Source organism: Muntiacus reevesi, chromosome 6 (genome assembly GCF_963930625.1).
Source record: "Muntiacus reevesi chromosome 6, mMunRee1.1, whole genome shotgun sequence".
Lineage (NCBI taxonomy): Eukaryota > Metazoa > Chordata > Mammalia > Artiodactyla > Cervidae > Muntiacus > Muntiacus reevesi.
This window is the reverse complement of record NC_089254.1, coordinates 8763170-8788289: the sequence shown is the minus strand read 5'-3', so window position 1 is coordinate 8788289 and position 25120 is coordinate 8763170. Positions and strand designations below refer to the sequence as shown.

The 25120-nt window shown below is 40.7% G+C and overlaps 1 long non-coding RNA gene and 1 pseudogene across 1 annotated transcript in view; one reads left to right on the top strand and one right to left on the bottom strand.

Moving 5' to 3' along the window:
* LOC136170494 (ubiquilin-4 pseudogene) overlaps positions 1–1251 on the bottom strand; it is a 35085-nt pseudogene extending 33834 nt beyond the window's left edge.
* Positions 1–25120, top strand: part of LOC136171000 (uncharacterized) — a 196553-nt gene that overhangs the window by 95410 nt on the left and 76023 nt on the right. The window lies entirely within an intron of this gene.

Genomic DNA, 25120 nt, shown 5'->3' with positions numbered 1-25120 from the left:
ATGATCACACTCACGATGGGTACTTTTAAACAAAAATAATTTTATTTATTTTCGGCTGTGCTGGGTCTTGCTCTTGGGCTTTTCTCTGTTGTGGTGAGCTGGGGCCACTCTCTAGTTGTGATGCTCAGGCTTCTCCTTGTGGTGGCGTCTGTTGTTCTAGGGCATGGGGGCTTTAGAAGTTGGAGCGTGTGGGCTCAGCGGTTGCGGTTCCTGGGCTTTGGAGCACAGGTTCAACAGCTCTGGCATACCAGCTTAGTTGCTCCATGGCATGTGGGATCCTCCTGGATAAAGGATCAAACCCATGTCTCCTGCGTTGGCAAGCAGACTCTTGACCACTGAGTCACCAGGGAAACCTCTTGATGGGTGATTTTAAACATACAGTGTGTGCCTACATGTATGAGTTTCATTAGTTCATAAAGCTGGTATTTCAGAAAAAAACTAGATTTGTTTTCTCCATTTTCTTTGTTTTTTTTTTTTTTTTTTTGACATCAAATTATCTCATCTTCCTTTTCAGCTAAATCAGATCTCTATTCTACCTACCCTCTTTTGTAAAGACAGTCAGTTGGCATGATTGTCAAATTTGGTGTAGAGTTTCCTTCTTACAAGAGATAGTCTTAATTTATGACATTCATTCATTCAACACACATATATTTATAACTTCTGTGTGCTAAGGTTTGTGTGAAGAGGTAATCAGATAATGATAAATATGTTATGGATTTTTGCCCTCAGATAGCTTATAATCGAGGAAGAGACATGGCATAATAATAATTAACTCTGCTATAATGCATGTTGTTGTTGTTTAGTCACTAAGTTGTGTCTGACTCTTTTGCGACCCCATGGGCTGTAGTCCACCAGGCGCCTCTGTCCATGGAATTTTCCAGGCAAGAATACTGGAGTGGGTTGCTATTTTCTTCTCCAATGGATCTTCCTGACCCAGGGATTGAACTTGGGTCTCCTGTGTTGCAGGGAGTTTTTTTTGTTTTTTGTTTTTCTTTTTTTTACTGCTGAGCCACCTGGGAAGCTGCCTATAATATATTATATATAATATAATATATTAATAACACAAATAAAACGCTATAGGGACTCAGAGGAACTTTGTCCTTTCTTGTTTGGTTCCCATCTTTCTGCTGGGTGACTGGTACCTGGCCAGGCTACCCCTGGGAGACAACATCTGAAGCATATCCAGACTATGCTATGTTACTACAGGAACTATAGCCTCACCTTTGAAAGACTGAGGATTAGTCCAATCATGGTGACGCATCCTGTTAAGTATATTGTTGTTCCCAGATTTTGAAAGAAACTAGTTACAGTTTTCTATTTGGAATGAGGGAGTTTTAAGAAATACAGAGATGGAGAGAGAATGAAAAGAAAGAGTACACAATGGTTCTAGAATTTTCATATAGTATATGCTTGGGGTGGCTGTCAGAGAGGGGGAACAAGGGAATTTCCTATAGTATTTGTATAACCAACCCAGTTGTTTACTTAGGATTGTATATTTATTTGGGGTGGTTTGGAAGAGGCTATTGAATATTGTGGTTGGGAGGGGATCGCAAATCATTTCTTGGTATTTCCACTCGTGGTAAATTGCTCAAAAGGGGGGCAAATAACTTTTATTAGGAGGTAATTTATTAAGGAGCATCTTTATATACGGGACCGTTTCCCAATTTTAGCACTGAAGCTCTGGCACAGAACTTTAGAAAGTCCTGACATGAAGATTTGTTGAAAGGAACTGCACTTGACTCCAAAAGAATGCAGTATCTTATCTCAGATATAATTTAAACAGATGAGTCTATGTAGTTCAAGGAAACAATTTCTCTAGGCTCAGGGGAACAGACCCAGGCGGTGCCCGATCCACACTGCAGTTGCCCTGCTGTCTTACTGGTCCGCTAGCTGCTCCCTGCTTTCTCTCTCAGTGCCTGCAGTGTTGGCGCAAAAAGGAAGCATGTCGGGGGCCAGTGCTTGTGGCTCCTTCCTGAAAACCCCCTGGTTAGATGAATCATTAAATGTCTCTCCACTCGGCCTGCTCAGCGTTGCACTGCCCTGGATCATATCCACAGTCCTACCTTTGATTCTAAACTGAAGTTAGATTTGCTTGCTCCTTTTGGCACATTTTCTTTTTTTTTTTATTTTTTTATTTTATTATTATTTTTTTTAATATTATTTTATTAGTTGGAGGCCAATCACTTCACAACATTTCAGTGGGTTTTGTCATACATTGACATGAATCAGCCATATAGTTACACGTATTCCCCATCCTGATCCCCCCTCCCACCTCCCTCTCCACCCGACTCCTCAGGGTCCTCCCAGTGCACCAGGCCCGAGCACTTGACTCATGCATCCCACCTGGGCTGGTGGTCTATTTCACCATAGATAATATACATGCTGTTCTTTCAAAACATCCCACCCTCACCTTCTCCCCCAGAGTTCAAAAGTCTGTTCTGTACTTCTGTGTCTCTTTTTCTATTTTGCATATAGGGTTATCGCTACCATCTATCTAAATTCCGTATATATGTGTTAGTATACTGTAATGTTGGCACATTTTCATATCATGAGCACAGTCTGTGATATGTCCATCTGCACGGCTATCTAATTAAGAGCAGACTTGTGGGGAGTGTGGCGGAGAGTTCACTTAAGACCCTTCACAGGCTCCTGCTGGCCTCTTCCAGACTGGCAGCTGCAAAGGAGGTTAATCATGAGCATATCAAATATGGTAGAGTGGTCTGGTCACACATTACACCTGGGAGTGTTGAGTCCTGCTCGTAATCAAATGCCTGGTACTGTTTTGGTAACTTGGGCTTTGAGTTGTGTTGACTTGTCAGTGGGACAAGTCAACAAACTTTAGCTAAATAGTTGTGGTATATATTAGGAATGTTAGATAAGGCAGTTCCATGTAGCTCCTATCATTGTGCATTCTTGGATTGAAAATAAGCCAGTCTCTCAGCAGTTTGAAGGGAATGCCTTAGAACTGGCCCTTTGAACACCATAAGAATGAAATTGATATGTGGAGACACTTTGGAGACACTCTGACTTGTTAATGTAAAAAATATGAAGGATCTAGATGTTTGCTAGGAAAATACAAGTGGGAACCAAACTATACTTAAAACATCTGAAGATCTTTCTGACATTTCCCAGATGGTTACCTAAGTAATTGAAGTTATAACTGCTTTAGTTTGATGTGTCAATGTATACTCTGCAAGCTATTATGGAACCCATGACGTTCCCAGTCTTCAATCAATAGCAATATTAAGAAAAAAGAAAAAAGAATTAATGTTAGCATTGATAAACATTTAATTAAGGCCTATAAAAAAAGCAGTTGCTTGCATGCACATGATTCATTATTAGATTTTTATCATTTCATGATCAAATCTCCAAAGAAGCACATTCCAGTTACAAACTAAACCTAGAAAGTTTTCCAAGGACCAGTCATCTATTTAATATCTTACATAAAATTGATGATGATTTCATCAGCTGATCATAGGCTGAGCCTAGTATATGGAGCAAAGTCTATGGAAGAAGAATTGGTGAACTGGAGAGGCAGTGGAATGAGAAGAGAGGGTTACAACTTCTCTAGATTCTTCTTCATTTCCTCCCATTCTTTTTTTCAAAAAAGTATGTTTTTTTTTTTAATTGAAATAGTGTTGACATACAAATTATGTTTGTTTCAGGTGTAGTACATAATGATTTGACATTTACATAATAACGTAATTAAACAAATGTTTATTTATTTGGCTGCATGGGGTCTTAGTTGCAGCATGTGGAATCTTTGATCGTCATTGCAACATGTGAAATCTATTTCCCTGACCAGGGATTGAACTCGGGCCCCCTGCACTAGGAGTGCAGTGTCTTAGCTACTGAATCACCAGGGAAGTACCCCCTGCTTCCATTCTTATATTCCATTCTACTTGCATTTTCAGTTACTATCTCTAGTAAATGTCTTTCAGACCTATATTTTTGTCTCTAATTTCTCTGAAAATTCCAGATGTCTTATGGGAATTTCCACCTAAATTCCTAAGCTTCTAAAACTTGATATACAGTATTTCATCTCCCGTGACAATCTGAGTTTTCCTTTTAACTTCCCACTTGTGTTAATACCAGCAGTTATTAGCTACTGGCTTTGACGTCTGAGAACCATGTTTCACTGGCCATTTTCTCTTGTTTGCTCATGTCCAAATAGTTCTTAAATCATACTTACTCTTCCTTATTCTTCTCTTTGATTTGCTCACTTCTTTCTAGTCCTGTGGTGACCCCTTCAAAAGTTTGCATCCTTACTATAGCTTTTGATAACCTTCTAATTGGTCTCCCAACTTCTAGTCTCTTTTTCCACTAAATGGGCCAGTAACTTACCACAAAGCTCCTTGTATGCCCTAATTTGGGCTTCCCTGGTAGCTCAGATGGTAAAGAATCTGCCTTCAATGCAGGAGAACCCCATTTGATTCCTGGGCTGGGAAGACCCCTGGAGAAGGGATAGGCTACCCCCTCTAGTATTCTTGGGCTTCTCTCATGGCTCAGATGGTTAAGAACCTGCCTGCAATTCAGGAGATATGGATTAAACCCGTGCATTGGAAAGATCCCCTGGAGGAGGGTGTGGCAACCCACTCCAGTATTTTTGCCTGGAGAATCCCCGTGGACAGAGGAGCCTGCAGGTAACAGTCCGTGGGGGTTGCAAAGAGCTAGACATGACTGAGCTAAAAGCACAGCCCAGCGTGGGCTAGTTTAGTGTCTCTTCATTTGTTGTTGTTCAGTGGCTAAGTCATGCCTGATTCTTTGTGACCTCATGGAGGGCAGCACGCCAGGCTTCCCTGTCCTTCACTGTCTCCTAGAGTTTTCTCACATTCACATCCATTGAGTTGGTGATACTATCTAGCCATCATCTCATCCTCTGCCGCCCCCTTCTCCTTTTGCCTTCAATCTTTCCCAGCACAGGGTCTTTTCCAATGAATCTGCTCTTCGCATCAGGTGGCCAAAGTATTGAAGCTTTAGCTTCAGCATCAGTCCTTCCAATGGAAATTCAGGGTTGATTTCCTTTAGGATTGACTTATTTGATCACCTTGCAGTCCAATGGACCCTCAAGAATCTTCTCCAGCACCAGTTTGAAAAGCATCAGTTCTTCAGTGCTCAGTCTTCTTTAGGCCTCTTCATTACCCATTCAGTAAAATACTTATCCTTCAGCTTAGCATTCACAATTGTCTACAGTCTGTTGCAATATCAGTGTAGTTTTCCTTTTTTTCTATTCTGGAGACTAATAATGAAACAAAGACTTTCCAAATGAAAAACAAACTCAGAGAATTTGTATATATATATGAGAAGAAACACAAGAAGGAAAATGATTCATGATGAAGCACAAAATTATAGGAAGGAATGAAGCCCACCAGAACAAGTAAACATAAAGAATATTGACTACAGTAACGATGGTAAGAGTGTCTCTGGGTTTGATAACATGTGGAAGTAAAATATATGGCAGGAGTAGCACAAAGGGCAAGAGGAGGGAAAGGGGTTGTTCTAAGTTTGGTGCATTAGTAAGGACATGGTAAAGTGTGAGTTCAGTGTATAATCATTCAAGAATTATTAAGGTGATGTTCAGAAAGCTGATGTATCTACAGGATAGGGAGTTACTGATAAAGGACAGGAAGTTACTGATACTAAGGTCCTACTCCTTATTGCTTTTACTTCAGACATTAGATGGTTTCCTTTTTTTTTTCTTCCCAATTTATTTTTATTAGTTGGAGGCTAATTACTTTACAATATTGTAGTGGTTTTTGCCATACATTGACATGAATCAGCCATGGATTTACATATGTTCCTCTTACCGATCCCCACCTCCCGCCTCCCTCTCCATCCCATCCCTCTGGGTCTTCCCAGTGCACCAGGCCCGAGCACTTGTCTCATGCATCCAACCTGGGCTGGTGATCTGTTTCACCCTTGATGGTATACTTATTTCAATGCTGTTCTCTCAGAACATCCCACCCTCGCCTTCTCCCACAGAGTCCCAAAGTCTGTTCTGTACATCTGTGTCTTTTTTTCTGTTTTGCATATAGGGTTATTGTTACCATTTTTTAAAATTCCATATATATGCATTAGTATACAGTATTGGTCTTTATCTTTCTGGCTTACTTCACTCTGTATAATGGGCTCCAGTTTCATCCATCTCATTAGAACTGATTCAAATAAATTCTTTTTAATGGCTGAGTAGTATTCCATAGTGTATATGTACCACAGCTTCCTTATCCACTCGTCTGCTGATGGGCATCTAGGGTGCTTCCATGTCCTGGTTATTATTAACAGTGCTGTGATGAACATTGGGGTACACATGTCTCTTTCAGATCTGGTTTCCTCGGTGTGTATGCCCAGGAGTGGGATTGCTGGGTCATATGGCAGTTCTATTTCCAGTTTTTTAAGGAATCTCTACACTGTTTTCCATAGTGGCTGTACTAGTTTGCATTCCCACCAACAGTGTAAGAGGGTTCCCTTTTCTCCACACCCTCTCCAGCATTTATTGCTTGTAGACTTTTGGATAGCAGCCATTCTGACTGGTGTGTAATGGTACCTCATTGTGGTCTTGATTTGCATATCTCTGATAATGAGTGATGTTGAGCATCTTTTCATGTGTTTGTTAGCCATCTGTATGTCTTCTTTGGAGAAATGTCTGTTTAGATCTTTGGCCCATTTTTTGATTGGGTCATTTATTTTTCTGGAATTGAGCTTCAGGAGTTGCTTGTATATTTTTGAGATTAATCCTTTGTCTGTTTCCTCATTTGCTATTATTTTCGCCCATTCTGAAGGCTTTCTTTTCACCTTGCTTATAGTTTCCTTTGTTGTGCAGAAGCTTTTAAGTTTCACTAGGTCCCATTTGTTTATTTTTGCTTTTATTCCCAATATTCTGGGAGGTGGGTCATAGAGGATCCTGCTGTGATTTATGTCAGAGAGTGTTTTGCCTATGTTCTCCTCTAGGAGTTTTCTAGTTTCTGGTTTTACATTTAGATCCATTTTGAATTTATTTTTGTGTATGGTGTTAGAAAGTGTTCTAGTTTCATTCTTTTACAAGTGGTTGACCAGTTTTCCCAGCACCACTTGTTAAAGAGGTTGTCTTTTTTCCATTGTATATTCTTGCCTCCTTTGTTGAAGATAAGGTGTCTGTAGGTACATGGATTTATCTGTGGGCTTTCTATTCTGTTCCATTGATCTATATTTCTGTCTTTGTGCCAGTACCATACTGTCTTAATGACTGTGGCTTTATAGTAGATCCTGAAGTCAGGCAGGTTGATTCCTCCAGTTCCATTCTTCTTTCTCAAGATTGCTTTGACTATTCGAGTTTTTTTGTATTTCCAAACAAATTGTGAAATTATTTGTTCTAGTTCTGTGAAAAATACCGTTGGTAGCTTGATAGGGATTGCATTAAATCTATAGATTGCTTTGGTTAGTATACTCATTTTCACAATATTGATTCTTCCAATCCGTGAACACAGTATATTTCTCCATCTATTTGGGTCCTCTTTGATTTCTTTCATCAGTGTTTTATAGTTTTCTATGTATAGGTCTTTTGTTTCTTTAGGTAGATATACTCCTAAGTATTTTATTCTTTTTATTGCAATGGTGAATGATATTATTTCCTTAATTTCTCTTTCTGTTTTCTCATTGTTAGTGTATAGGAATGCAAGGGATTTCTGTGTGTTAATTTTATATCCTGCAACTTTACTATATTCATTGATCAACTCTAGTAATTTTCTGGTAGAGTCTTTAGGGTTTTCTATGTAGAGGATCATGTCATCTGCAAACAGTGAGAGTTTTACTTGTTTTTTTCCTATCTGGATTCCTTTTATTTCTTTTTTTGCTCTGATTGCTGTGGCCAACACTTCTAAAACTATGTTGAATAGTAGTGGTGAGATTGGGCACCCATGTCTTGTTCCTGATTTTAGGGGAAATGCTTTCAATTTTTCACCATTGAGGATAATGTTTGCCGTGGGTTTGTCATATATAGCTTTTATTATGTTGAGGTATGTTCCTTCTATTCGATGGTTTCCTTTTTGCAGTAAATCATGATGGAAACATGGTATTTGTGTCAGAAAAAAATGCAACACCTGTAATGTAAGCAAGAAGACTTGATGAAGCAAATGTCTATAATATCTTGCAAGAAGAAGAAGAAAGGATTTTCTTAAAAACTTATGGGAATCTATGATTAATGGAATTATCTGGAAAAACAAAACTCAGAAAAAAAATTGTACACTTAATTGCTATTTGTTGATGAAAACACCACATGATATTTTGGAAGACATAAACACTAGTACTGAAGTGCTCTAGAGAGAGGGAACTGTGCTCTGCTTTGCCCTGTCGTAGTCATGAGCTGTGATGAAGGAGGAAAAGAGATATTGCAGTTTCTATGTCAGCTACCAAATGAGTAATACACAAAGCCAGCAGAGGAGCTAAATATGAGTAAGTGACTAAACAAAAACAACAACAAAAGCACACTTGATTAGTCCAAAAGAAGGCAGAATAAAGGATAAGAAACAGATGGGATAAATATCAAAAGATAACCTAAACCTAGTATATCAGTAATTATATTAAATGTAACTGGACTAAGCACTCCAGCTAAAAGGCATATATTGTCAGTCAACTGCCAATCACTTAAGTTCAAGTGGATTCTAAAACTACGTTTTTGCTCCCCCCATGTTTTGTGTTTTTGACGTCATATTTTACACCTTTTTTGTCTATCCCTTAACAGTTTGCCATAGTTATAGTTGATTTTATTATTTTTGTCTTTTAGTCTTCATACTAACTTACGTAAGTGGTCCATGCATAGCCTTCACTATATATTTGCCTTTACCAGTGGGATTATTCTGTTCCTGAAATAATTTCTGATTTCTTCTCCTGGCCTTTTCTTGTTCACTGAAAGACAACCTTTTAACACTTCTTTGAAGGTGGTTTTAGTATTGATGAAGTGTTTTAAGTTTTGCTTGTTTGAGAAGCTCTTTATTGCTCCTTCAATTCTGAATGATAACCTTGCTAGGTAGTGTATCCTAGGTTATAGGCTTTTCCTCTCTCAGCACTTTAAATACATCATGCCTCTCCCATCTTGCCTGCAGTTTCTCCTGAAATATCTGCCGAAAGCCTTTTGGGGTTCCCTTGCATGTTACTCTTTTTTTTTTCTCTTGTTGCCTTTAGAATTCTGTAACTTTTGTCGTTTTAATTATGATATTTCCTTGTGTGGGTCTCTTTGGGTTCGTCTTGTTTGGGGCTCTGTAATTCCTGTACCTTGATGTGTCCTTTTTATGTTTGGGAAATTTTCAGCCATAATTTTATCAAATACATTTTCAACCCTATTCACTCTTCTTCTGGGACTGCAATAATGTGTATGTTGTTATGCTTGATATTGTCTCAGAGGTCCCTTATGCTATTCTCATTTTAAGAAAATTGTTTTTCTTTTTGCTGCTCTGATTGGGTGATTTCCATTATTCTATCTTCCAGACTGTTTCTGTATCACCTATCTGCTTTTAATTTCCTCTAGTGTATTTTCATCTTAATTACTATATTCTTCAGTTCTGACCAGTTTTTTTTTTTATAGTTCTTTATTAGAAATCTGCTTTATTGACTATGCCAAAGCCTTTGACTGTGTGGATCACAATAAACTGTGGACAATTCTGAAAGAGATGGGAATAACAGACCACCTGACCTGCCTCTTGAGAAACCTGTATGCAGGTCAGGAAGCAACAGTTAGAACTGGACTTGGAACAATAGGCTGGTTCCAAATAGGAAAAGGAGTACATCAAGGCTGTATATCATCACCCTGCTTATTTAACTTATATGCAGCGTACATCATGAGAAACGCTGGGCTGGAAGAAGCACAAGCTGGAATCAAGATTGCCGGGAGAAATATCAATAACCTCAGATATGCAGACGACACCACCCTTATGGCAGAAACTGAGGAAGAACTAAAGAGCCTCTTGATGAAAGTGAAAGAGGAGAGTGAAAAAGTTGGCTTAAAGCTCAACATTCAGAAAACTAAGATCATGGCATCTGGTCCCATCACTTCATGGGAAATAGATGGGGAGACAGTGGAAACAGTGTCAGACTTTATATTTTTGGGCTCCAAAATCAGTGCAGATGGTGATTGCAGCCATGAAATTAAAAGACACTTGCTCCTTGGAAGGAAAGTTATGACCAACCTAGATAGCATATTAAAAAGCAGAGACATTACTTTGCCAACAAAGGCCCATCTAGTCAAGGCTATGGTTTTTTCAGTGGTCATATATGGTTGTGAGAGTTGGACTGTGAAGAAAGTTGAGCACCAAAGAATTGATGCTTTTGAACTATGGTGTTGGAGAAGACTCTTGAGACTCCCTTGGACTGCAAGGAGATCCAACCAGTCCATCCTGAAGGAGATCAGTGCTGGGTGTTCGTTGGAAGGACTGATGTTGATGCTGAAACTCCAATACTTTGGCCACTTCATGTGAAGAGCTGACTCATTGGAAAGGACCCTGATGCTGGGAGGGATTGGGGGCAGGAGGAGAAGGGGACGACAGAGGATGAGATGGTTGGATGGCATCACCGACTCAATGGACATGAGTTTGGGTAAACTCTGGGAGTTGGTAATGGACAGGGAGGCCTGGTGTGCTGCGGTTCATGGGGTCTCAAAGAGTTGGACACGAATGAGCGACTGACATGACTGATTAGAATTATCACTGTGTTCAACTATTCTTTTCCCTGTTCAATTAGCATTCTTATTACTATTGCTTTGAATTTTTATTGGGTAGATGATTTATCTCTGTTTCATTAGATTTTCTTCCTCAGATATTTTTTCTTGTTCTTTAATTTGAATCACATTCCTCTGCCTTCTTATTTTGTTTTACTTTCTCTGTCTCTGTGGAACAGTTACCTTCCTCCGCCTTGTGGTGGTGTCCTTTCTTGGGAGCATCCCGTGTAGTCTGCATTTGTCCAGTGGCTGTGATGGGAGACCTGCATCAGAAGTGAGCATGATCTGCATCTTCCTCTGGGGTGTGCTCACAGTACCATCTTGGTGGAGTTAGAGTTAGAGCTGGAGGAGCTAGAGCCAGAGTCAGTTGCAAGCCAGGGTTTCTCCTGTGCTTAATGGCCATCCGTACCCTGATGCTTTCTAACTGTGGTGCTGGAGAAGACTCTTGAGGGTCCCTTGAACAGCAAGGAGATTAAACCAGTCCATCCTGAAGGAAATCAGTCCTGAATATTCATTGGATTTATTGGGAAGGACTGTTGCTGAAGCTCCAATACTTTGGCCATGTGATGGGAAGAACTGACTCACTGGAAAAGACCCTGATGCTGGGAGAGATTGAAGACAAAGGGAGAAGGGGGCAACAGAGTATATGAGATGGTTAGATAGCATCGCTGACTCAAATACATGAATTTGAGCAAACTCCTGGAGATAGTGAAGGACAGGGAGGCCTGGCGTAGTGTAGTCCGTGGGGTTGCAAAGAGTGGGACACGACTTAGCCACCGAACAACAGCAACAACAAACCCTATTGAGGGCAAGGGATTAGCCCTGAGGAGCTGGAATAGGCGCTCTCGGGGAGTTGGATCTCTCATGGGCCTCTGCGTTGGTTTGAGATGTGGCTGGGGCCTGAGGGCCTGGGACTACACTTCTGCGCTAGTTTCACTTTTCCACCAGAGTGTGTGCCTTGCTTAGAGGCTGGCTTGGGGCTGGAGGGGTTGGTGCTATGCCACAGACCTGGCCCTCGCAGCGCCCAAGTGTGTGTAGGCATGCGTGCTTCTGTGATGATGGCCTCTGCCCTTTGGAGTGTGTGCAGGCTGTGCAAGCTGGAAATGGCAGCCTCCACTCTGGTCAGAAGCAGGGCTCTGTTTCCTCCACGTGTATGCACTCTTATGGGCAATGTTGGTCTCTCCCTTAGTGGAGAGCAGCATCAGAGCACAGGGCCTGGAGCAGTGGCCCAGCGTGGCCTGGGGAGTGCACGGGGGTGGTCCCCGCAGGCCTGGGGAGTGCACGGGGGTGGCCCCAGCACACAAGCCAGAGTCCAGGGCAGTCTTCAGTCTGCTGCCTCCATGCTGTTACTGGGAGGAAGCAAGTGTGTGCGCTCTCTTCAAGAGCAGAGTCTCGGTTACTTGTAGCCCTCCAGTAAGCCCCACAGGTTTTCCAGCTCGCTAAGGGGACTCATCTTCCAGATATGGCCCCCTGGACCGGAATACCTAATATGTCGCTTAAATCCCTCCCTTCCCGGGAGGTTCCTCTAATCTGTGATATTCCCCTCCTCTTCTGTGTTCCCTGCCAGGGGTGTGGGTGCCGACACACATTGCCTCTCCTCCCTTACTGCCAGACTGAATGTGAATCTTTGCATTCAGCCTTGTATGTAGAAATGTTCTGCTAGTCCCCAGGTCAATTTTAGCAAGAGTCTCTCTATATATAGTTGTAGTTTTGATATGTTCATGAGAGTTGGTTAACCCAGTGTCCGCCTACTCTGCCATTTTGATCTCCTGGTAGAACACTTCTTGATACATCTTGGATCAAAGAAGAAATTTAAATTAATATTAGAAAACATTTTGAACTGAATTATAACAGCAGCAAAAACCTACCAAGACTTTTAGATGCATCTACAACAGTGCTTGGAGGAAAATTAATGGATATGGTGTGAAGTGGAAAGGTTGACAATCTATTTTGTAATCTCAGGAATCTAGAGAAAAAAGATCAAATTAAATCTAAAGAAAGTAGGAGGAAGGAATTAATAAAGATAAGAACAGAAAGCATTGAAATAGAAAGTGTTTACTTGTTTCACAAGTTACTTAAGTTTCCTCGTTTGTAAAATAAGGATAAAGATCAAACCTACTTCATTGGATTGCTGTGAGGATCAGACAGACTAATACATGTAAAATATCTTTAAATGGTGCTTTTCATATAGAAAACACTTAACAGATATTACCTACCGCTGCTGCTACTACTACTACTACTGTGTCTACTGTTATTACAGGATGAGTTGTTAGGCACATATTCTTTCTTTTTAGAAAAAGTGGTGATCACATGGGCCATGAGGAGTCTAAAGATTCTAAAGCAACTGGAGCTGAGCTTGCCAGTTTATCCAGGGACATTCCTATGCCATAGGAGGTGGTATATGATAGAGTACCCTTTTCAAGGTAAATTGCATCCTATCACCGCTCTGCTGAAAGTCTTCCTATTACTCTTCAGATAAAATCCAAACTCCTTATCATGGTCAACAGGGATGCATTATCTGACCTCTGCCTGTGTCTTTAACTTTATCCTCTTTCCCCTCCTCGCTTCAGTCCAGATATTTACCCTTACAGAGTCTTTTCACTGTCTGTTTCCTCTGACTGGAATAGTGTTTCTTCATCTCCTTGCATAGATTTCTTCTTTTTCAGGAGTCAGCTTAACTGTCATCTTTCCAGAGAGGACTTGCCTGACCTCTCTATTTGTGGTTGGTTGGATTTCCTTCTACCCTGTGTTGTTCTCTATCCCAGCAACTATTAGTTTCCCTCATAAACAGTCTCAAAAATCTGTAATTATTCGTGAGTTTACTTGTACATAGTCTCACCCACTAAACTGTTACCTTCATGAGGTGGGCTTCTGGTCTATCTTATTCAGCATGCCAGTATAGAGTCTGGTATGGTGCATTAAAAGAATTTCTTGAATGAATGACTACATCTGATAGGATTGCTGTCTTGAGGGGGTGGTTGTACTTTGTGACATCTTTGAACTCTAAGACCCCGAACCTATCCTGTGACTATTCTATTGCTTATCCGAGGGAGAAAAGTGGTAAAGTCCAGGAAGAGTTAGGCAACTTCCTCTATAGTGGTGAATTTGTGACGCCAAAGGTTTCCCTTCTTGGTGGAGTTGTCAGATAATAACACTGATCATCTTCCTTGAACACTTACTGTGATTCTTTGCTATGTAGGAATTGACCCTTCCCAGCAACTCCTTGATTTTACTATCTAATCCTGTGCTAAAGGACTTTTAGCAGGCCCTAGAGAAGAAAGAAGGTATTAATTAAAATGATGCTCCCCCTTAAATTTGACAAATAACAGGCTTCTGGCTGTCACTAACCAACACTGTTAGCACTAAATTAGATGTCTGTTATGGTTGTTCAGGCAAGTTGTTTCATTGATCTCAGCACTGGTTCTCCTGCTCTGGAAGATATAAATCATCGCTGAGAAAGAAGGTTTTTCTTTTATGAGTCCTCCTGATATTAGCCTCAGGCTATGAGATGGACAGAGAAGTGTGCTCTTCCAGCAGAGAATTCTTCCTCCTGTTGTGTCTGAGTTTTTCACTCCCCACCAGTCATGTCATCCTCATCAAGCATGGACACTTCTGGATAAACCCACACTAACTCGACTGTTTGATACCTGACTCTTACTTCAGTGGTTCAGTCTCTTTCCTTTTTTATAACTGAAGATGCCATATAACTGATTGTAGTTGAGTAATTGCTCTAATTTCTATGGAAACATGTATTGTTCTAATAGCAGGGCATTCTTTTTTTCAGAACACTATTACCTCAAGGAGTCATATTTATGATGACTGATTTAAAACAGACACTTGTTTACCCAGGAGAGGTTTAGACACTGTTGAAATCTGGTCTGTATCAAATTAGGATGCCTAATAGTCAGTTTGAATGAAAGAAAGAAAACAAAGTGAATTTTGGGAGAGGGAGCACAAATAGTATGACTTACGCATTTGGATAAATGGAGGTCAACGCTGGTTTAAAATTAGGCAAGCTACTTAATATACTTCTGGGCCTCAGGCTCCCACAGCCCCCTAGCTGCACTGCTCTGGTATTTGAAGGCAGGTGATCCTGACACTTGTGGAGAAGAATGTCTTGCTTACACTGTGCACTGAGCCCTGGGACCTGCCCACCTCACTTTAGCAAGGGCAGCCATCTGCCAGGCTCCTTCTGCCTGTCGAGAGTAGCTTTAGACTAGAGAGGTTGAAAATATAGTCAACTCACGTCTGCAAAGCCCTATTATTTTTAGAATACCCTTTTTTATTAAACAAGCTTTAAGCTAAATTCTGTATTCAAAGAAATTAATTTTATCTCACAACACTGAGCTGCAAATGTAGGAGAAACAAGCTCAAAAGGAAAACATAACTTCTGTATGAAGACAGTCTTTTTGAATCTGCTAGTGAGCCCATTAAAACTATGAATTTCATTTCTGAAAGGAGATCATCTCTTTCACATATCACTCAGGATGTGATTGCCTGTCATCTTTTAGATGGGTGTCTGCTCATATTTCTGATTTCATTAATTCCAATTCAACTAACCCTGAAAAATCTTCCCAGTGGAAACTCCCTCTCTGGAGGTGGTTTCCATCTCTCAGAGATAATGTGATCCTGTGGAAACTTGATTATTCTGTCAGCGAGGGCTAGTGTAGGAAAGCTCTATAGAGAGACTTCCGTCATGATCCTCCCAGTTACGTGACAGATGGAACAAAGACCGCAAAGCCTTATCCTTGGGAAAGAAGGGGAAGCAGTCTTGCACCTTGGTTCTCTTACCAAGTCATGGCTACTGCAAGGAGCCTGGATTTGCAGTCAGGACTTAATGAATTCAAGTCCCAAGTGTGCTGTTTACCAGCTGTGTGATTCAGATCAGTTTGCACAAGTTGCTGTAAACTTCAGGGTCATTATTGTTAATTTTTTTTACTGTTAACATTAACCATCTGATAGTGTTGTTGTGAGGATTGGATTAGACCATGAATAAAAGGGTGATGCAAATGGAAGGAATAGTTATTATTACTACAGCTCTCTATAGCTCTAGCTGATTTTCTACCTCAAGTTCAATGTTGTTGGATATTAGTTGTCTTCCCTTTTTTTGCTGATAGTAGCAGAAATAGTCAATGGATAAATGGGTCTTCAATTACAGTCTTTTCTTGGGACTGACCCATACCTAAATCCCTGCAATATATCTCTACACTACAGGCATTAGAAAAGATATAGAAAAATGCTACCAGTAAACCACAGGATCCCCTGGCCTGCATCACCCTTGGTCTGCCAAATCTGGACTTAGAACTCAAAATAGCATTTCTTTTAGACTTACAGACAAACTGAAAAGAAAAAGTAGCTCTCAGTTGAAGCCTGTGATGAATCAGTGCTTTATTTTATACTTTTCTTTTGAAAGTTATTTTTAAAAAGAGGCAAGTGATACTTAATAAAGCTTCCCATGCTTGCTCAATAACAGTTAATGGGTCCAAGTCTGTGACTGTAATCTTCAATTGATGGATGTTTGGTTTCCATCTATCAATAGCTTGTCTAAGGGAAATTATATTTAGGAGCAGTTATCTAAGAGACATGCGCCCTGCCTACCCACTTGCATATTTTATCTTTGGATTTAGTTAGATGACTGAAGGCATATGTTACTTTAGCTTCCAAGGAATGAATACCATTCCATGAGCCACACCAATACAGTATGTCCTCAGCTTTTTAAGAAAGTTGTTACAAGAAAAGGCATATGCAGTCAACTTTTGATTTTAGTGAAAATGCTCTTGAGAACACTTAGGGTCCCCTATATAAAGTCATAGGTGAGAGGTTTTTTTTTGAGAACTTAGTACCAGGAAAAGCTTTGCCTTCCCCAGGGTGCTCCAGCAAACAGTGTGTGCTCAGTTGCTGTCATGTCTGACTCTTTGCAACTGCGTGGACTGTAGCCTGCCAGCCTCCTCTGTCCATGGGATTTCCCAGGCAAGAATATTGGAATGGGTTGCGATTCCTCTCTCCAGGGGATCTTCCTGATGCAGGGATGGAACCTGCATCTCCTGTGTCTCTTGCATTGGCAGGCAGGTTCTTTACCATTGAACCACTGGGAAAGCCCAGTGAACAATGACACTTAAGTAATAACTTGGTGTACTTGCTTGCCATTCAGCTTCCAAAGAGCTTGAAGCAAAATTTGAAGTTCAATGATGGCAGCAATGTTTACTTTAATAGATAGCCTATTTACATATCACTTTTTAAAACCTTGCTAGATTGTTATTCATATCTTTTGTTGTAAGCCATATCAAATGGTTTTTGAAAAGAAGCATTATGTAAAGAGAAATGAAATAGTAGCTGTTAAAAAGAAGTTAAACAAGAGAAGAGGAAAAGGGATAAGAACCATCATCCTTGTCATCATTATCATAGAGGGGGCTATAATTACTTATGAATGTAGGAAAAGAAACTAATGGTAACTTCCACTTGTATTAAAATGTTTTTTCAAAATTTGAAAACATTTATACATTAGAAAAATACAGAGGAAAATATAACACGCGCCTATGTATTGTTATTGTTATCTAGTCACTAAGTCAGGTCCAACTCTCTTGTGATCCCATGGACTGCAGCCCACCAGGTTCCCCAGTTCAAGGGATTCTCTGGGCAAGAACACTGGAGTGGGTTGCCATTTCCTTCTCCAGGGGCAACTATATACCTATTATTCACATTTAACATATATTAGTATTTGCCATTTTTTGTTCGATAAAAAAATTTAAAGCAAAAATTACAATATAATCAAAGCTTATTTCTTTCATCACCTCTCTGTCCTGAGGCTCTCTGTACTCTGATGTGAACTTTCTAACTGGGCATTTGTATATTACTACATGTATCTGTCTGCAGTTTTTTGTTTTTGTTTTTCCCAGCAATGCTTTTGATTTTTGTCCATGGAAATCAATGTCATTCATGTTAATTGCTAAATTCCCTCATATGATCATACCACAGTGTTTCATTCCTTAACTGGGGACAGTTAGGATTTTTCCAGTTTCCTAATGGGGCGAGCAGTACTTCTTTGCTCCTGTTTCTTTGTACACAAGTGAGAGAATTTCTCTAGGGTTTGTGCCGTGAAGGGAAATTGCTAGATCATAAGTCTTCATTTGTTCAGCAAATAATGCAGTGTCCATTATTTGCCATGTACCGTTCTAGGTGGTCTTCTTGGTGGCTCAGTAGTAAAGGACCCACCTGCAATGCAGGAGACGTGGGTTTGACCCCTAGGTCAGGGAGATCCCCTGGAGAAGGGCGTGGCAACCCACTCCAATATTCTTGCCTGGAGAATCCCATGGACGGGGGAGTCTGGTGGGCTACAGTCCTTAGGGTCACAAAGAGTGGGACATGACTAAAGTTACTGAGCATGCATGCACCATTCTAGGCATCTTTTGTTGCCTATCTACAGATACTACAGTGAATAAGACTGCATGAACCATTCTGAGGGTGCACTGGAGGAAAAGATAGACAATAAAATAATAAATAAACAAAATAAATGTATGTTAGATAGTGAAAATGCTCTGGAGCAATAATAAGCAGAGCAGATAATAAATATGTAAGTGAAAAGGTTTGCAATTTTATAAAAGGTGGTAAAGGGTAACTCATTATGGTTTTATTTTTCATATCTCATGAGTGATAATAAGCATCTTTTCATACATTTAAAACTGTTCATATTTCATGCACCCCTTAAAAATTCCTGTATTACATCTTGTTGATTTAAATCCTTTAGTTTCAAATGCCCTTTTAATATATACAAACTAAAACTAGACATAAACTTCTAGAACTTTCAGTTCTTATAGTTTGTATTTCTTATAAAAACAAATGTAAAAATTGCATACAACTCTCTCCTCTGCAAAGCCAAAAAACTTTAAGTTAGGCTACATAGTTTAATGTTATACAAAGTATTAGTGACTGTGGCTCTTTTCTTTTGGGCTTGGTCTGCCTTTCCCACTGGGTGTTACGAGATGATGCAATTCTCTCACTACTCTTTTTTCTGAATCACTGAAACACCTTTGTTCCTCCAGCACACTCTGAAGTCATCTGGCCCACAGTTGATGCAAAAGCCTCTTTTACCTCTGAAGTCTATCTCTGTACATTATTAATTAGCTGAAGACAATTAAAGTAGGACTACCTGGCACAAATCTGATTGCAGACACAAAGACAGACTGGGCCTGTGAGGAGGCATTTTGTTACCTGTGGTTCAGTTCAATTCAGTCAATCAGTCTTGTCCAACTCCTTGTGACCCTATGGACTGGAGCATGCCAGGCTTCCCTGTCCATCACCAACTCCCAGAGCCTACTCAAACTCATGTCCATCACGTCAGTGATGCCATCCAACCATCTCATCCACTGTCGTCCCCTTCTCCTCCTGCCTTCAATCTTTCCCAGTATCAGGGTCTTTTACAATGAGTCTCTGCATCAGGTGACCAAAATACTGGAATTTCAGCCTCAGCATCTTCAGCTTCAGTCCTTCCAATGGATATTCAGGACTGATTTCCTTTAGAATGGACAGGTTGGATCTCCTTGCAGTCCAAGGGACTCTCAAGAGTCTTCTCAACACCACAGTTCAAAAGCATCAATTCTTCAGCACTCAGCTTTCTTTATAGTCCAACTCTCACATCCATACATGACTACTGGAAAAACCATAGCTTTGACTAGTTGGACCTTTGTTGGCAAGGTAATGTCTCTGCTTTTTAATATGCTGTCTAGGTTGGTCATAGCTTTTCTTCCAAGGAGCAAACGTCTTTTAATTTCATGGCTGCAGTCACCATCTGCAGTGATTTTGGAGCCCAAGAAAATAAAGACTCTCACCATTTCCATTGTTTCCCCATCTATTTGCCATGAAGTGATGGGACCGGATGCCATGATCTTAGTTTTCTGAATGTTGAGCTTTAAGCCAACTTTTTCCACTCTCCTCTTTCACTTTCATCAAGAGGCTCTTTAGTTCTTCTTTGCTTTCTGCCATAAGGGTGGTGTCATCTGCATATCTGAGGTTATTGATATTTCTCCCGGCAATCTTGATTCCAATTTGTGCTTCATCCAGCCTGGCATTTCGCATGATGTACTCTGCATATAAGTTAAATAAGCAGGGTGACAATATACAGCCTTGACGTACTCCTTTCCTGATTTGGAACCAGTCTGTTGTTCCATTTCCAGTTCTAACTGTTGCTTCCTGACCTGCATACAGATTTCTCAGGAGGCAGGTAAGGTGGTCTGGTATTCCCATCTTTTTAAGAATTTTCCACAGTTTGTTGTGATCCACACAGTCAAAGGTGTTGGCGTAGTCAATAAAGCAGAAGTAGATGTTTCTTTGGAACTCTCTTGCTTTTTGATGATCCAACAGTTGTTGGCAATTTGATCTCTGGTTCCTCTGCCTTTTCTAAATCCATCTTGAACATCTGGAAGTTCATGGTTCACATAGTGTCAAAGCCTGGCTTGGAGAATTCTGAGCATTGCTTTGCTAGCATGTGAGATGAGTGCAGTTGTGCGGTAGTTTGAGCATTCTCTGGCATTGCCTTTCTTTGGAATTGGAATGAAAACTGACCTTTTCCAATCTTGTGGGTACTGCTGAGTTTTCCAGATTTGCTGGCATGTTGAGTGCAGCACTTTCACAGCATCATGTTTTAGGATTTGACATAACCTCAACTGGAATTCCAACTGGAATGCTATTTCAACTGGAATTCCAGTTTATGTGTGGTTACCCAGATGATTTAGAACATTCTTACTTTAGATTATCAGTGAAATGAATACTCTATCAAATCCTGAAAAATATATTCCAATGAGAATATGCCAGTCTCCCCAAATGGGGCAACCTACCCCAGTGTGAGCAACTCTGATCTAACATAGATTTAGAGCCCAAGGTGGATTATGAACTAGTACTAACATGGTTTCTGGAATAGGCTGGATATTTTTAGGGTCGACAGTTACCCAGACGGCTGAGTCATATGTGTTAGGAATCTCTGGAGTCTTTTTCCTTGGTTTGCCTAGTTTGGAGTTGTACCCTATGTGAAGCTCAGAGTGGGCTTCCCTTTGTTGTAGAGAAGACCAGGAGAAATTAGCTGTGTGTCCTTCTTTCTGTGATGTGCACCTCATTACCAGACTTCCTTGGGCTTCCCTTCCCTCTGAGGTCCAGGTACATGACAGTGGCCTATTTTATTATTTTATTTTAATTTATTTTATTTTATCTTATGTTCATTATCTGAAACTCTTGTATCTGTTTGTTTGTACTTTTGTCATGTGGATGACAAATTCAGTGGAGAGATAACTCAAGACCTTCAATTTCGTTCATTCCTGATTGCTGGTATTGTAGATTGCTGGTGTGGATACCTAAGGGTGAGGGGCCGATACAACTGTCCATCTGAATATGAATCAAAATCTTTGTTTCATTATTCACAACTTGAATCATCAAATATTCTTTTTGGCAAGTCAGGGTCATTATATAGATACTGAAAACTGACTTTATAGTCATACATATTAATAGTGTTGATAGATTTGGCCTTACTGAGAATTTATTACTGCCTGTTAAATGTTAATACAACTAAAAATTAGCACAGCTAGAGGATTTTGCTCAAAAAAAGGTCAGAAGTTTTACATTGAACACACATGTGTATGTGTGGTTAAATCATGTTAAATTGCAGCTTTCATAGGTCAAAAACAAATATAAGCAATATAATATGGTTCATGTATGCCTTACCAAAGCAGTAGCAAGGATAATAATGTCTAGTTTTCTTTTTTTTCCTTAAAAACCAGTAATCAAGCAGGACACCTGGGTCTTAAAACAACACTTTCTTTGCATAAGACATTTTAGTCTTGTGGGATGGGATGCAATAAAAACATCCTGTCTACAGAAAACCTAGAATGCCTTTGTCCTTCATCTAGCAAAATTCTCCCAGGACCTGGAGCTAATCTGTTCATAAATGCTTCAGTCACCATTCTCGTCCACAGTGAGTGTTGTTTCCTTGAAATTGATGATTTTCTGCTTTGCTACCATTATTTTAGTAAATGATTCTATATTATCTTCTTTCTAAATAAATTGTCAACTCCTTGGGAACAGAGACCATTTCTTGACTCTTTATGGCTTCCAGTAGCTATTGATTTGCCTGAACATTTGACTTGGGCAGGGTATTCTGACAGGATTTAACTATTTATTAAGTTGGTAGAGTAACAAGGAAATACTGTTCAGAGGACTGGGAATGTTGCATTCCGAGAAACCCATCAAGGATCATCCTGCCACAGTCTCCTTTGGTAGACAGTGGAAAGCTGGGATTCTCCTCTGGGAGAAAATACACTGAGAATCTCTCAGCTGTTTGACATTCTCTTAACTCTTCTGTTCGAAGTAGAATGGTCAAGAGAAGCTTCTCCCTCCAGATTGAGTCTGTGTTGACTAAACTGAGCACAGAGATCATCGCCTATTAATTTTAGTATTGTGGTGATTAACACTGAGCACATAGATAAAGTCAGCCAGATATCTGGTCTGTGCACTTACATTGGTAATTGGGCGACATTTTCTTCAATGGATAAATCTTCAGTGGTAGATGTATTGGAATAACCTACAATGTAAAATACGATTTTTAACATGTCCTTATGTTCACCAATACCATCTTCAACAAAACGGCCCCCATATCTCAAAAGTTAATGACAGTTTCTACCCCCAGTGTAGAAAGGATCTTTGGGTAATTAATGACAGCGCCTCAGGCAGCAGTTCTCCCTTTTGTCCTTTCTGTTTCTGTAAGAGAACTCAGTGCCAAAAGGAGAAGAGAGATAATGGTTCACAGCCAATGCTCATGGACCAGACGCTTAATCCGAACTTAACCAAAAGTCAGTGTTTAGCTGCACCTTGTCAGTGTGGAAATGTCAAGCGTAGAAGAGACACAAACACATTGCTCGTTCCTGTGCTTCAGTGTTCAAAGCTGTGTGGCAGAGTTTCAACATCAGATAAGACAAAATGGCCTTTGGGGAAAAAAGAAAACAAATGACAACATTGCAGCTGCCGAGACCCAAGTTTATAAGAGGAACACAGGCACGGGGGATGCATTCTAGTCTGTCTCAGCACATCCCCTGGTCACCTTGTGGCCTGTGTGATGCCAGCACTTGATCATTACTCACAGCAGGTAGCCTTCAAGAGACTGCAGCTTGCTGAGTAAAGTCAAAATTTGTTGCCACGGAGGACAATTGACACAAATTATTTGCCTTCTCAGTTTGCGTGGTTGGGAAATGCATCAAACATGGCTCTGGATCATAGGCTGTGGGTCTGCCAAGCAGGAGTTCCCCTGGGGCCTCCCTGAAGCTATGGACAGTTCAGGTTTAGAACAGAGGCTTTCAATCTTTTAAGAACTTCAAAAGGGCTTCCCTGGTGGCTCAGTGGTGAAGAACCCACCTGCCAGAGCAAGAGCCACAGAAGACACAGGTTTGATCCCTGGGTCAGAAGATCCCCTGGAGAAGGAAATGGCAACCCACTCCAGTATTCTTGCCTGGGAAATCCCATGGACAGAGGAGTCTGGCGCGCTATAGCCCATAGGATCACAAAAGAGTCAGACTTGACTGAGCAGCTAAACAAAAACAGCAACAACAATAAGAACTTCAGAACCCTTTCAGAATTCCATCTCACTCCGTAGGACTCCAGTTGACCTCACCTGTGTAATCGCTGTTGAAAGTTGTATTTTGTTAAAAAAACAAGGTTATGTTGGAAAAACCTGTAATGATACTCACATTTAGTGAGGTGATTGGACTCTCTGTCCATTTGGTTTTGGAGAGAAGGAAATGGTGTAAGAAAGAAAGCTGGTGACTTACTTGGCTAAATATGCATTGTTACTGACTTTTTAAGGACTTGTGGGTGGGTCTTGCATTTCATGGAACATGAAGATCTAGAAATTGCTGAGAGAGAAAACATCTCTTCATCTTGAAGTCCAACTAGAAAGGACCTGCATCAACTAGTTTCACAAAACACTGAGGCCTTAGAATGCTTGTTAAAAATACAAATTCCGGTTACTTTCCTCCTAAACATTCTGATTCAGGGAGACTATAGTGGAATCTGGAAGCCTGTCTTTTAAACAAGAGTTCAAAGAGATTTAAAAAAAAATTATGTATTTATTTTTGGTTGTGCCGGGCCTTTGTTGCTATGCTTGGGTTTTCTCTGGCTGTGGCGAGCAGGGGCTACTCTTTGTTCTGGTGCATGGGTTTCTCATTGCAGTGGCTTTTCTTGTTGCAGAGCACGAGCTCTAGGCGTGCAGCATTTGGGCTCAGCAGTACGGCACACGGGCTTAGTTGCTCCGCAGTATGTGGAATCTTCCTGGGAATTCACTGTGCCACCAGAGAAGTTCCCCAAAGAAGTATTATCTTCTGACAGATCCGGAAGCATTGCTCTACTGTGTCCTGGCATAATGCACATTACCCGGTAGATACTCAGTAACAGAACGAAGGAGTGAAAGGAAGAAACTGCAGTGAACGTGCCAGAAGGCAGTCTCAGCCCCCGATGTTGCTGGTTCTCATCCAGTATGCCAGGGCTTTTGGCCTTGCACAGCTGACTCCAAGTTGTGGGAGAATGACCTTCAGAAACAGCTGATAAAGGTTAGGTTTTTGAATGTCACATGGAATAATATTTCTTTCCCTTTGGCCTTTGTTGGAATGTCATAGTGACACACACACGAAAATACTATGTCCTAAAAAAGGAATGAAAGCTAAATGTCATAAACAGAAAGAAACTTGTCTAAGTCTCCCTTAGGAAGAAATCTATTTTGTGTGTTCTGCCAAAATAGGTCCTGCCAGGTGTAAACCATCCTCCCTGTTTAAGCTGTTTCTCCCTGATGGCTCCCTGGTAAAGAATCCACTCCAATGCAGGAGACTCGGGTTCAATCCCTGGGTCAGGAAGATCCCCTGGAGGAGGGCATGGCAACCCACTCTAGTATTCTTGCTGGGAGAACCCATGGACCGAGGAGCCTGGCAGGGTACAGTCTATGGGGTCACAAAGAGTCAAACACAGCTTAACAAGTAAACAATAACAAAAGGCACAAAGGTGAAATGGTGTTGGGAGCAGAATTCCAATCTCTGTGTAGATAGTGCCACTTATAATTTCTGTACTCAGTTCAGTTCAGTCACTCAGTTGTGTCTGACTCTTTGTGACCCCATGTGCTGCAACACCCCGGGCTTCCCTGTCCATCACCAACTCCCGGAGCTTATTCCAACTCATGTCCATCTAGTTGGTGATGCCATCCAACCATCTCATCCTCTGTCACCCCCTTCTCCTCCCACCTTCAATCTTTCCCAGAATCAGGGTCTTTTCCAGTGAGTCAGTTCTTCGGACAGGTGGCCAAAGTATTGGAGCTTAAGCTTTAGCATTGGTCCTTCCAGTGAATATTCAGGACTGATTTCCTTTAGGATTGACTGGTTTGATTTGCTTGCAGTCCAGGGGACTCTCAAGAGTCTT